The sequence below is a fragment of the Chlorocebus sabaeus genome, chromosome 6 (genome assembly GCF_047675955.1).
Source record: "Chlorocebus sabaeus isolate Y175 chromosome 6, mChlSab1.0.hap1, whole genome shotgun sequence".
Taxonomy (NCBI): Eukaryota; Metazoa; Chordata; class Mammalia; order Primates; family Cercopithecidae; genus Chlorocebus; species Chlorocebus sabaeus.
In genome coordinates, this window is record NC_132909.1 from 16,370,498 (window position 1) to 16,381,051 (window position 10,554).

Genomic DNA, 10,554 nt, shown 5'->3' on the forward strand with positions numbered 1-10,554 from the left:
GGAGAAATACGAATGCCTTTACATTGTTAGTGGGAGTGTAAATTAGTTCAACCATTGTGGAAGACAGTGTGGCGATTCCTCAAGGATCTAGAATAAGAAATACCATTTGATCCAGTAATCCCATTACTGGGCATTACCCAAAGGATTATAGAACATTCTACTATAAAGACATATGCACACATAAGTTTATTGCAGCACTATTGAGACTTCAAGTGTGTGGTTTGACATTTGACTTAGGGTTTTGTACGTTGGCATAATTCTGGGGTCTGCATTTCTTCCCTTAAAGTGGGCTGTCTGAACGTGCAGTGGCCCACCAGTACTTAAGAAGGGAGCCAGTGTAGTGTGTTTCCTGGAGTACAGTTGGAAAACAGAGAACAAAATAAAAGCTATGTATGTAAATAAAATTGGTCTCCTATTAAAATCCTCTTATAAATTTCTATCATTTTTGTGTTACCTTGGCATATATTTTTAATCTTCCTTGAATACACCCAAATTCCTTGTCTATCTCTCTCTCTGCTTTGAGATGTAAATTTACTACCTACTTGCTCTAAAACTCAGCAAGGGCTTCCTCAGATAAATGTTAACTTTTTCTATTTACAAAACCACAATTTAAATCCAACAGCTTTTTTTTTAAGTGAGTTTTATGAGTTTCATGCATAAAGTTTTAAAATCAAAAATCTAAAGTATATATGTCTCCCTCTATCATTATGTGCACATATATATGTTCTAGGTTGTATCACATATATGTATATGTCCATACCTGTGTTTATATATTCTTTATACATGGTATAAAATTAATATAAAAATAAATGAGTACTCATCAATTAAGTAAATAATCCCAAATGCTTTTCAACAGATGTGATTTTAGTAATCTTCAATAACAGAAGAACACCTTAAATGAGCATGCATACCTATCTGCAGCCTCCTTTAAAAATTATCAGCCATGAATTTCATATCCAAAAAAACTAAAGTTCATAAATAAAGGAAAGATAACAGACTTTTTCAGACAAAAAAATGCTGAGAGAATTTGCCACTACCAAGCCAGCACTACAATAACTGCTAAAAGGAGCTCCAAATCTTGAAACAAATTCTGGAAACACATCAACACAGATCCTCTTTAAGCATGAATCTCACAGGGCCTATAAAACAAAACTACAATAAATAAATGAATGAAACCAAAGTATCCAGGCAACAAATAACAGGATGAATGGAACAGTACCTCACATCTCAATACTAACATTGAATGTAAGTGGTCTAAATGCTCCACTTAAAAGATACAGAATTGCAGAATTGATAACAATTCATCAAGCAAGTATCTGCTGTCCTCAAGAGATTTCCCTAACCATAAAGGGTCATATAAACTTAAGGTAAAAGGGTAGAAAAATATACCCCATGAATATGGCCACAAAAGTGAGCAGGAGTAACTATTCTTATATCAGAAAAAAACTAACTTTAAAGCAACAGCAGTTAAAAAAGACAAAGAGGGACATTATACAATAATCAAAGGACTTGTCCAACAGGAAAATATCACAATCCTAAATATGTATGCACCTAACACTGGAGCTCCCAAATTTACATAACTATTACTATTATACTTAAGAGATGAGATAGACAGTAACACAATAATAGTGAGGGACTTCAGTACTCTACTGACAGCACTAGACAGGTCATCAAGACAGAAAGTCAAGAAGCAAACAATAGATTTAAACTATGCCCTAGAGCAAAGTAACTTAAGACATATTTACAGAATATTCTACCCAACAACCCAGAATATACATTCTATTCATCAGCACATGGAACGTTCTTCAGGATAGGCCATATGATAGTCCACAAATTAAGTCTCAATAAATTTAAGAAAATTGAGATTCCAGAGCAAGATGGCTGAATAGGAAAAGCTCCAGCCTCCAGCCTCCAGCTCCCAGTGCGAGCGACACAGAAGACAGGTGATTTCTGCATTTTCAACTGAGGTACCAGGTTCATCTCACCAGGGAGTGCTGGACCATCGGTGTTGGTCAGCTGGTGCAGCCCGACCAGCCAGAGCTGAAGGAGGGTGAGGCATCACCTCACCTGGGAAGCACAAGGGGGAAGGGAATCCCTTTAGAAACTGAGACACATAACACTTGGGAAGTTGGGTAACTGCCACCCTAATACAGCGCTTTACCAAGGGTCTTAGCAAATGGCACACGAGGAGATTATATCCCACACTGGCTGGGAGGGTCCCATGCCCACGGAGCCTCCCTCATTGCTGGCATAGCAGTCTGAGATCTAACTGCAAGGCAGCAACGAGGCTGGGGGAGGGGCGCCCGCAATTGCTGAGACTTAAGTAGGTAAACAAAGTCTCTAGGAAGCTTGAACTGGGTGGAGCCCACCGCAGCTCATGGAGGCCTGCCTGTCTCTGTACACTCCAACTCTGGGGACAGGGCATAGCTAAATAAAAAGCAGCAGAAACCTCTACAGATGTTAATGACCCTGTCTGACAGCTTTGAAGACAACAGTGAATTTCCGAGCATGGAAGTTGAGATCTGAGAACAGACAGACTGCCTGCTCAAGTGGGTCCCTGACCCCTGAGTAGCCTAACTGGGGGACATCCCCCACTAGGTGCAGACCGACACCTCACACCTCACACCTCACATGGTGGGGTACACCCCTGAGACGAAGCTTCCAGAGCAAGAATCAGACAGCAGCACTCGCTGTTCAGCAATATTCTATCTTCTGCAGACTCCACTACTGATACCTAGGCAAACAGGGTTGGAGTGAACTTCAAGCAATCTCCAACAGACCTACACCTGAGGGTCCTGACTGTTAGAAGGAAAACTAACAAACAGGAAGGACACCCAAAACAAAACTGCATCAGTACGTCACCAGCATCAAAGACCAAAGGCAGATAAAACCACAAAGATGGGGAAAAGCAGGGCAGAAAAACTGGAAATTCAAAAAATCAGAGCACATCTCCCCCTGCAAAGGAACGCAGCTCATTGCCAGCAACGGAGCAAAGCTGGACAGAGAATGACTTCGACGAGTTGAGAGAAGAAGGCTTCAGTAGATCAAACTTCTCAGAGCTAAAGGAGAAACTACATAACCAGTGCAAAGAAATTAAAACCTTGAAAAAAGAATGGATGAATGGATAACTAGAATAATCAATGCAGAGAAGGTCATACACAAACCGACAGAGATAAAAACCATGACATGAGAAATACGTGACAAATGCACAAGCTTCGGTAACCGACTCGATCAACTGGAAGAAAGAGTATCAATGATTGAAGATCAAATGAATGAAATGAAGCGAGAAGAGAAGTCTAGAGAAAAAAAAGGTAAAAGAAATGAACAAAGCCTCCAAGAAATATGATATTATGTGAAAAGACCAAATCTACATCTGATTGGTGTGCCTGAAAGTACGGGGAAAATGGAACCAAGTTGGAAAACACTCTTCAGAATATCATCCAGGAGAACTTCCCCAACCTACTAAGGCAAGCCAACATTCAAATTCAGGAAATACAAAGAATACCACAAAGATATTCCTCGAGAAGAGCAATTGCAAGACACATAATTGTCAGATTCACCAAAGTGAAAATGAAGGAAAACATGCTTAGGGCAGCCAGAGGGAAAGGTCAGGTTACTCACAACGGGAAGCCATCAGACAAACAGCAGATCTCTCAGCAGAAACTCTACAAGCCAGAAGAGAGTGGGGGCCAATATTCAACATTCTCAAAGAAAAGAATTTTAAACCCAAAATTTCATATCCAGCCAAACTAAGTTTCATCAGTGAAGAAGAAATAAAATCCTTTAACGAAAAACAAATGCTTAGAGATTTTGTCACCACCAGGCCTGCCCTACAAGAGATCCTGAAGGAAGAACAAAACATGGAAAGTAACAACAAGTACCAGCCATTGCAAAAACATGCCAAAAAGTAAAGACCAACGATGCTAGGAAGAAACTGCATCAAATAGGGAGCAAAATAACCAGCTAATACCACAATGACAGGATCAAGTTCACACATAACAATATTAACCTTAAATGTAAACGGACTAAATGGTCCAATTAAAAGACACAGACTGGCAAACTGGATAAAGAGTCAAGACCCATCAGTTTGCTGTATTCTGAAGACCCATCTCACATGCAGAGACATACATAGGCTCAAAATAAAGGGATGGAGGAAGATCTACCAAGCAAATGGAAAACAAAGAAAAGCAGGGGTTGCAATCCTAGTCTCTCATAAAACAGACTTTAAACCATCAAAGATCAAAAGAGACAAAGAAGGCCATTATATAATGGTAAAGGGATCAATTCAACAGGAGGAGCTAACTGTCCTAAATATATAAGCACCCAATACAGGGGCACCCAGATTCATAAAGCAAGTCCTTAGAGACTTACAAAGAGAATTAGACTCCCATAAAATAACAATAGGAGACTTCAACACCCCGTTGTCAACATTAGATAGATCAACTAGACAGGAAGTTTACAAGGATATCCAGGAATTGAACTAAACTCTGCACCAAGCGGACCTAATAGACATCTACAGAACTCTCCACCCCAAATCAACAGAATATACATTCTTCTCAGCACCACATCACACTTATTCCAAAATTGACAACATAGTTGGAAGTAAAGCAATCCTCAGCAAATGTAAAACAACAGAAAATATAACAAACTGTCTCTCACACCACAGTGCAATCAAACTAGAACTCAGGACTAAGAAAATCAATCAAAACCGCTCAACTACATGGAAACTGAACAACCTGCTCCTGAATGACTACTGGGTACATAACGAAACGAAGGCAGAAATAAAGATGTTCTTTGAAACCAATGAGAACAAAGATAAAACATACCAGAATCTCTGGGACACATTTAAAGCAGTGTGTACAAGGAAATTTTTAGCACTAAATGCTCACAAGAGAAAGATGGAAAGATCTAAAATTGACACACTAACATCGCAATTAAAAGAACTAGAGAAGCAAGAAAAAACATATTCAAAAGCTAGCAGAAGGCAAGAAATAACTAAGATCAGAGTAGAATAGAAGGAGATAGAGACACAAAACAACCCTCCACAAAATCAATGAATCCAGGAGCTGGTTTTATGAAAAGATCAACAAAATTGATAGACCACTAGCAAGACTAAGAAAGAAGAAAAGAGAGAAGAATCAAATAGACGGAATAAAAAATGATAAAGGGGATATCACCACCGACCCCACAGAAATACAAACTACCATCAGAGAATACTATAAACACCTCTATGAAATAAACTAGAAAACCTAGAAGAAATGGATAATTTCCGGACACTCACAGTCTCCCAAGACTAAATGAGGAAGAAGTTGAACGTGAATAGGTCAATAGCAGGCTCTGAAATTCAGGTCACAATTAATAGCCTACCAACCAAAAAAAGTCCAGGACCAGACAGATTCACAGCTGAATTCTACCGGAGGTACGAGGAGGAGCTGGTACCATTCCTTCTGAAACTATTCCAATCAATAGAAAAGGAGGGAATCTTCCCTAACTCATTTGATGAGGCCAACATCATACTGATACCAAAACCTGGCAGAGATACAATAAAAACGGAGAATTTTACACCAATATCCCTGATGAACATCGATGAAAAATCCTCAGTAAAATACTGGCAAACCGGATCCAGTGGCACATCAAAAAGCTTATCCACCATGATCAAGTGGGCTTCATCCCTGGGATGCAAGGCTGGTTCAACATATGCAAATCAATAAACGTAATCCAGCATATAAACAGAACCAAAGAAAAAACCACATGATTATCTCAATAGAGGGAGAAAAGGTCTTTGACAAAATTCAACAGCCTTTCATGCCAAAAACCCTCAATAAATTTGGAATTGATGGAACTTATCTCAAAATAATAAGAGCTATTTATGACAAACCCACAGCCAATATCATACTGAATGGGCAAAAACTGGAAGCATTCCCCTTGAAAACTGGAACAAGACAGGGATGCCCTGTCTCACCACTCCTATTCAACATAGTGTTGGAAGTTCTGGCTAGGGCAATCAGACAAGAGAAAGAAATAAAGTGTATTCAGTTAGGAAAAGAAGAAGTCACATTATCCCTGTTTGCAGATGACACGATTGTATATTTAGAAAACCCTGTCATCTCAGGTCAAAATCTCCTTAAGCTGATAAGCAACTTCAGCAAAGTCTCAGGATACAAAATCAATGTGCAAAAATCACAAGGATTCTTATACACCAATAACAGAGAGAGAGCCAAATCAGGAATGAACTTCCATTCACAATTGTTTCAAAGAGAATAAAATACATAGGATTCCAACTTACAAGGGATGTAAAGGACCCCTTCAAGGAGAACTACAAACCACTGCTCAGTGAAATAAGAGGACACAAATGGAAGAACATATCATGTTCGTGGATATGAAGAATCTATATCATGAAAATGGCCATACTTCCCAAGGTAATTTATAGATTCAATGCCGTTCCCATCAAGCTACCAATGAGTTTCTTCACAGAATTGGAAAAAACTGCTTTAAAGTTCATATGGAACCAAAAAAGAGCCCACATTGCCAAGACTATAATAAGTCAAAAGAAAAAAGCTGGAGGCTTCACGATACCTGACTTCAAACTGTACTACAAGGCTACAGTAACCAAAACAGCATGGTATTGGTACCAAAACAGAGATATAGATTAATGGAACAGAACAGAGCCCTCGGAAATAATACCACACATCTAGAACCATCTGAACTTTCACAAACCTGACAAAAACAAGAAACGGGGAAAGGATTCCCTATTTAATAAATGGTGCTGGGAAAATTGGCTAGACATGAGTAGAAAGCTGAAACTGCATCCTTTCCTTACTCCTTATGCGAAAATTAATTCAAGATGGATTAGAGACTTAAATGTTAGACCTAAAACTATAAAAGCCCTAGAAGAAAACCTAGGTAATACCATTCAGGACATAGGCACGGGCAAGGACTTCATGTCTAAAACACCAAAAGCAACGGCAGCAAAAGCCAAAATTGACAAATGGGATCTAATTGAACCAAAGAGCTTCTGCACAGCAAAAGAAACTACCATCAGAGTCAACAGGCAACCTACAGAATGGGAGAACATTTTTACAATCTACTCATCTGACAAAGGGCTAATATCCAGAACCCACAAAGAACTCAAACAAATTTACAAGAAAAAAACAAACAACCCCATCAAAAGTGTGCAAAGGATATGAACAGACATTTCTCAAAAGAAGACATACATACAGCCAGCAGACACATGAAAAAATGCTCGTCATCACTGGCCATCAGAGAAATGCAAATCAAAACCACAATGAGATACCATCTCACTCCAGTTAGAATGGCAATCATTAAAAAGTCAGGAAATAACAGGTGCTGGAGAGGATGTGGAGAAATAAGAACACTTTTACACTGTTATGGGATTGTAAAATGGTTCAACCATTGTGGAAAACAGTATGACGATTCCTCAAAGATCTAGAACTAGAAATCCCATACGACCCAGCCATCCCATTACTGGGTATATACCCAAAGGATTATAAATCATGCTACTATAAAGACACATGTACACGTATATTTATTGCGGCACTATTCACAATAGCAAAGACTTGGAATCAAGCCAAATGTCCATCAGTGACAGACTGGATTAAGAAAATGTGGCACATATACACCCTGAAATACTGTGCAGCCATATAAAAGGATGAGTTTGTGTCCTTCGCAAGGACATGGATGCAGCTGGAAACCATCATTCTCAGCAAACTATCACAAGAACAGAAAACTAAACATCGCATGTTCTCACTCATAAGTGGGAACTGAACAATGAGATCACTTGGACTAGGGAAGGGGAACATAACACACTGGGGTCTATTATGGGGAACGGGGATGAGAGAGGGATGGCATTAGGAGTTATACCTGATGTAAATGACAAGTTGATGGGTGCTGACGAGCTGATGGGTGCAGCACACCAACATGGCACAAGTATACATATGTAACAAACATACACGTTGTGCACATGTACCGTAGAACTTAAAGTATAATAAAAAAAAAAAAAAAAGAAAATTGAAATTATATGAAGTACTCTCTCTGAGACAACAGTAGAATAAAACTGGAAATTAACTCCAAATGGAACCTTCAAAACCAGGCAAACACATGGAAATTAAATAACTTGCTCCTGAATGATCACTGGGTGAAATATGAAATCAAGATGGAAATGTAAAAACCCTTTGAACTGAACGATAGTGATGCATCCTATCAAAACATCTGGAATTCTGCGAAGAGTGTGCTAAAAGTTCATAGCTTTAAATGCCTACATCAAAATGACTGAAAGAGCACAAATAGACAACATAAGGTTACACTTCTAGAAATTCAAGAAACAAGAAGACACCAAAGGCAAACCCAGCAGAAGAAAGAAAATAACCAAGATCAGAGCAGAAATAAATGAAGTGGAAACAAAATAATGCAACCTATAAATAAAATGTAAAGCTGGCTTTTTGGAAAAGTAAATAAAATTGATAGACCTTTGGCAAGATTAACCAAGAAAAGAAGAGAAAAGAGCCAAATAAGCTCATTTAGAAATGAAATGGGAGCCATTACCACCAACAAAACAGAAATACAAAAGATAATTCAAAGGTACTATGAACACATTTATGTGCATAAACTAGAAAACCTAGAAGGCATGAAAAAATTCCTGGAAATATAAAACCCTCCTAGATTAAATCAGAAAGAATTCGAAACCCTGAAGAGACAGCAAAAAGCAGCAAGACTGAAAAGATAATTTAAAAATTAACAACAAAACAAATTCCAGGACCAGACAGATTCACAGCTGAATTCTACCAGACATTCAAAGAAGAGTTTTTACCAATTCATTTGACACTATTGCACATGCTTGAAAAAGATGGAATTCTCCCTGAATCATTCTGTGAAGCCAGTATCGCCCTAATACTAAACCCAGAAAAGAACATAACAAAGAAAACTACAGACCAAAATCCCTGATGCACACAGATGCAGAAATTCTTAACAAAATACTAGCTAACTGAATCACAAATATAACGCACCAAGATCAAGTAGGTTTCACATTAGGGATGCAGGAATGGTTCCACATACACAAGCCAATAAATGTGGTACACCACATAAACAGAATTTAAAAATCACATGATCCTCTCAATAGACCCTGAAAAGGTACTTGACAACATTCAGCATCGTTTTATGATTAAAACTCTCAGCAAAATTAGCACACAAACCCACAGTCAACATAATACTGAATGAGAAAAAGTTGAAAGCATTCACTCTCAGCAGGGGAACAAGACAAAGACGGCCACTGACTCTCACCACTTTTATTCAACAGAGTACTGAAAGTCCTAGCCAAATCAATCAAACAAGGGAAATAAATAAAGGGCATCCAAATTGGTAAAGAGGAAGTAAAACTGACGCTGTGTGCTGATGATATAACTACATACCTAGAAGACACTAAGGACTCCACCAAAAAGCTGTTAGAACTCATAAATGAATACAGCAAAGTTTCAGTATACAAAATTAATGTGCACAAATCAGTAGCTCTGCTACACACCAACAGTCACCAAGCAAAGAATCAAATCAAGAACTGAACCCCTTTTACAACAGTCATAAAGAAATAATAACTAGGTATATATCTAAACAAGGAGGTGAAAGACCTCAAGAAAAGCTACAAAACACTGCTGAAAGAAATCATAGACGACGCAAAAAATGAAAATGCACCCCATGCTCATGGATGAATAGAATCATTATTGTGAAAATGACCATACCGACAAAAGCAATTTACACATTCAATGCAATTCCCATTAAAATGCCACCATCATTCTTCACAGAACTAGAAGAAACAATTCTAAAATTCATATGGAAACAAACAAGAGCCAACATACGGAAAGCGAGACTAAGAAAAAGAACAAATCTGGTGGTGTCACATCACCTGACTTCAAACAATTCTCTAAGTTCATAGTCACCAAATAGCATGGTAATGGTGTAAAACTAGGCACATAGATCAATGGAACAGGATACAGATTCCAGAAAAAAAACCTAAATACTTACAGCCAACTTATGTTTGACAAAACAAACAAAAACATTAAATGGGAAAAGGACACCTTATTCAACATATGGTGCTGAAATAATTGGCAAGCCGAATGTAGGAGAATAAAACTGGATCCCCATCTCTCACCTATACAAAAATCAACCCAAGATGAATCAAGGACTTAAATCTAAGACCTGAAACTATAAAAACTCTAGAAGACGACATTGGAAAATCCCTTCTAGACATTGCATTAGGCGAAAACTTCAGGACCAAGAACCCAAAAGCAAATGCAACAGAAGCAGAAATAAATAGGTGAGGCTTCATTAAACCAAAGAATTTCTGCACAGCGTGAAACCCCGTCTCTACTAAAAAATACAAAAAAAACTAGCCGGGCGAGGTGGCAGGCGCCTGTAGTCCCAGCTACTCGGGAGGCTGAGGCAGGAGAATGGCGTGAACCCGGGAGGCGGAGCTTGCAGTGAGCTGAGATCCGGCCACTGCACTCCAGCCTGGGCGACAGAGCCAGACTCCGTCTCAAAAAAAAA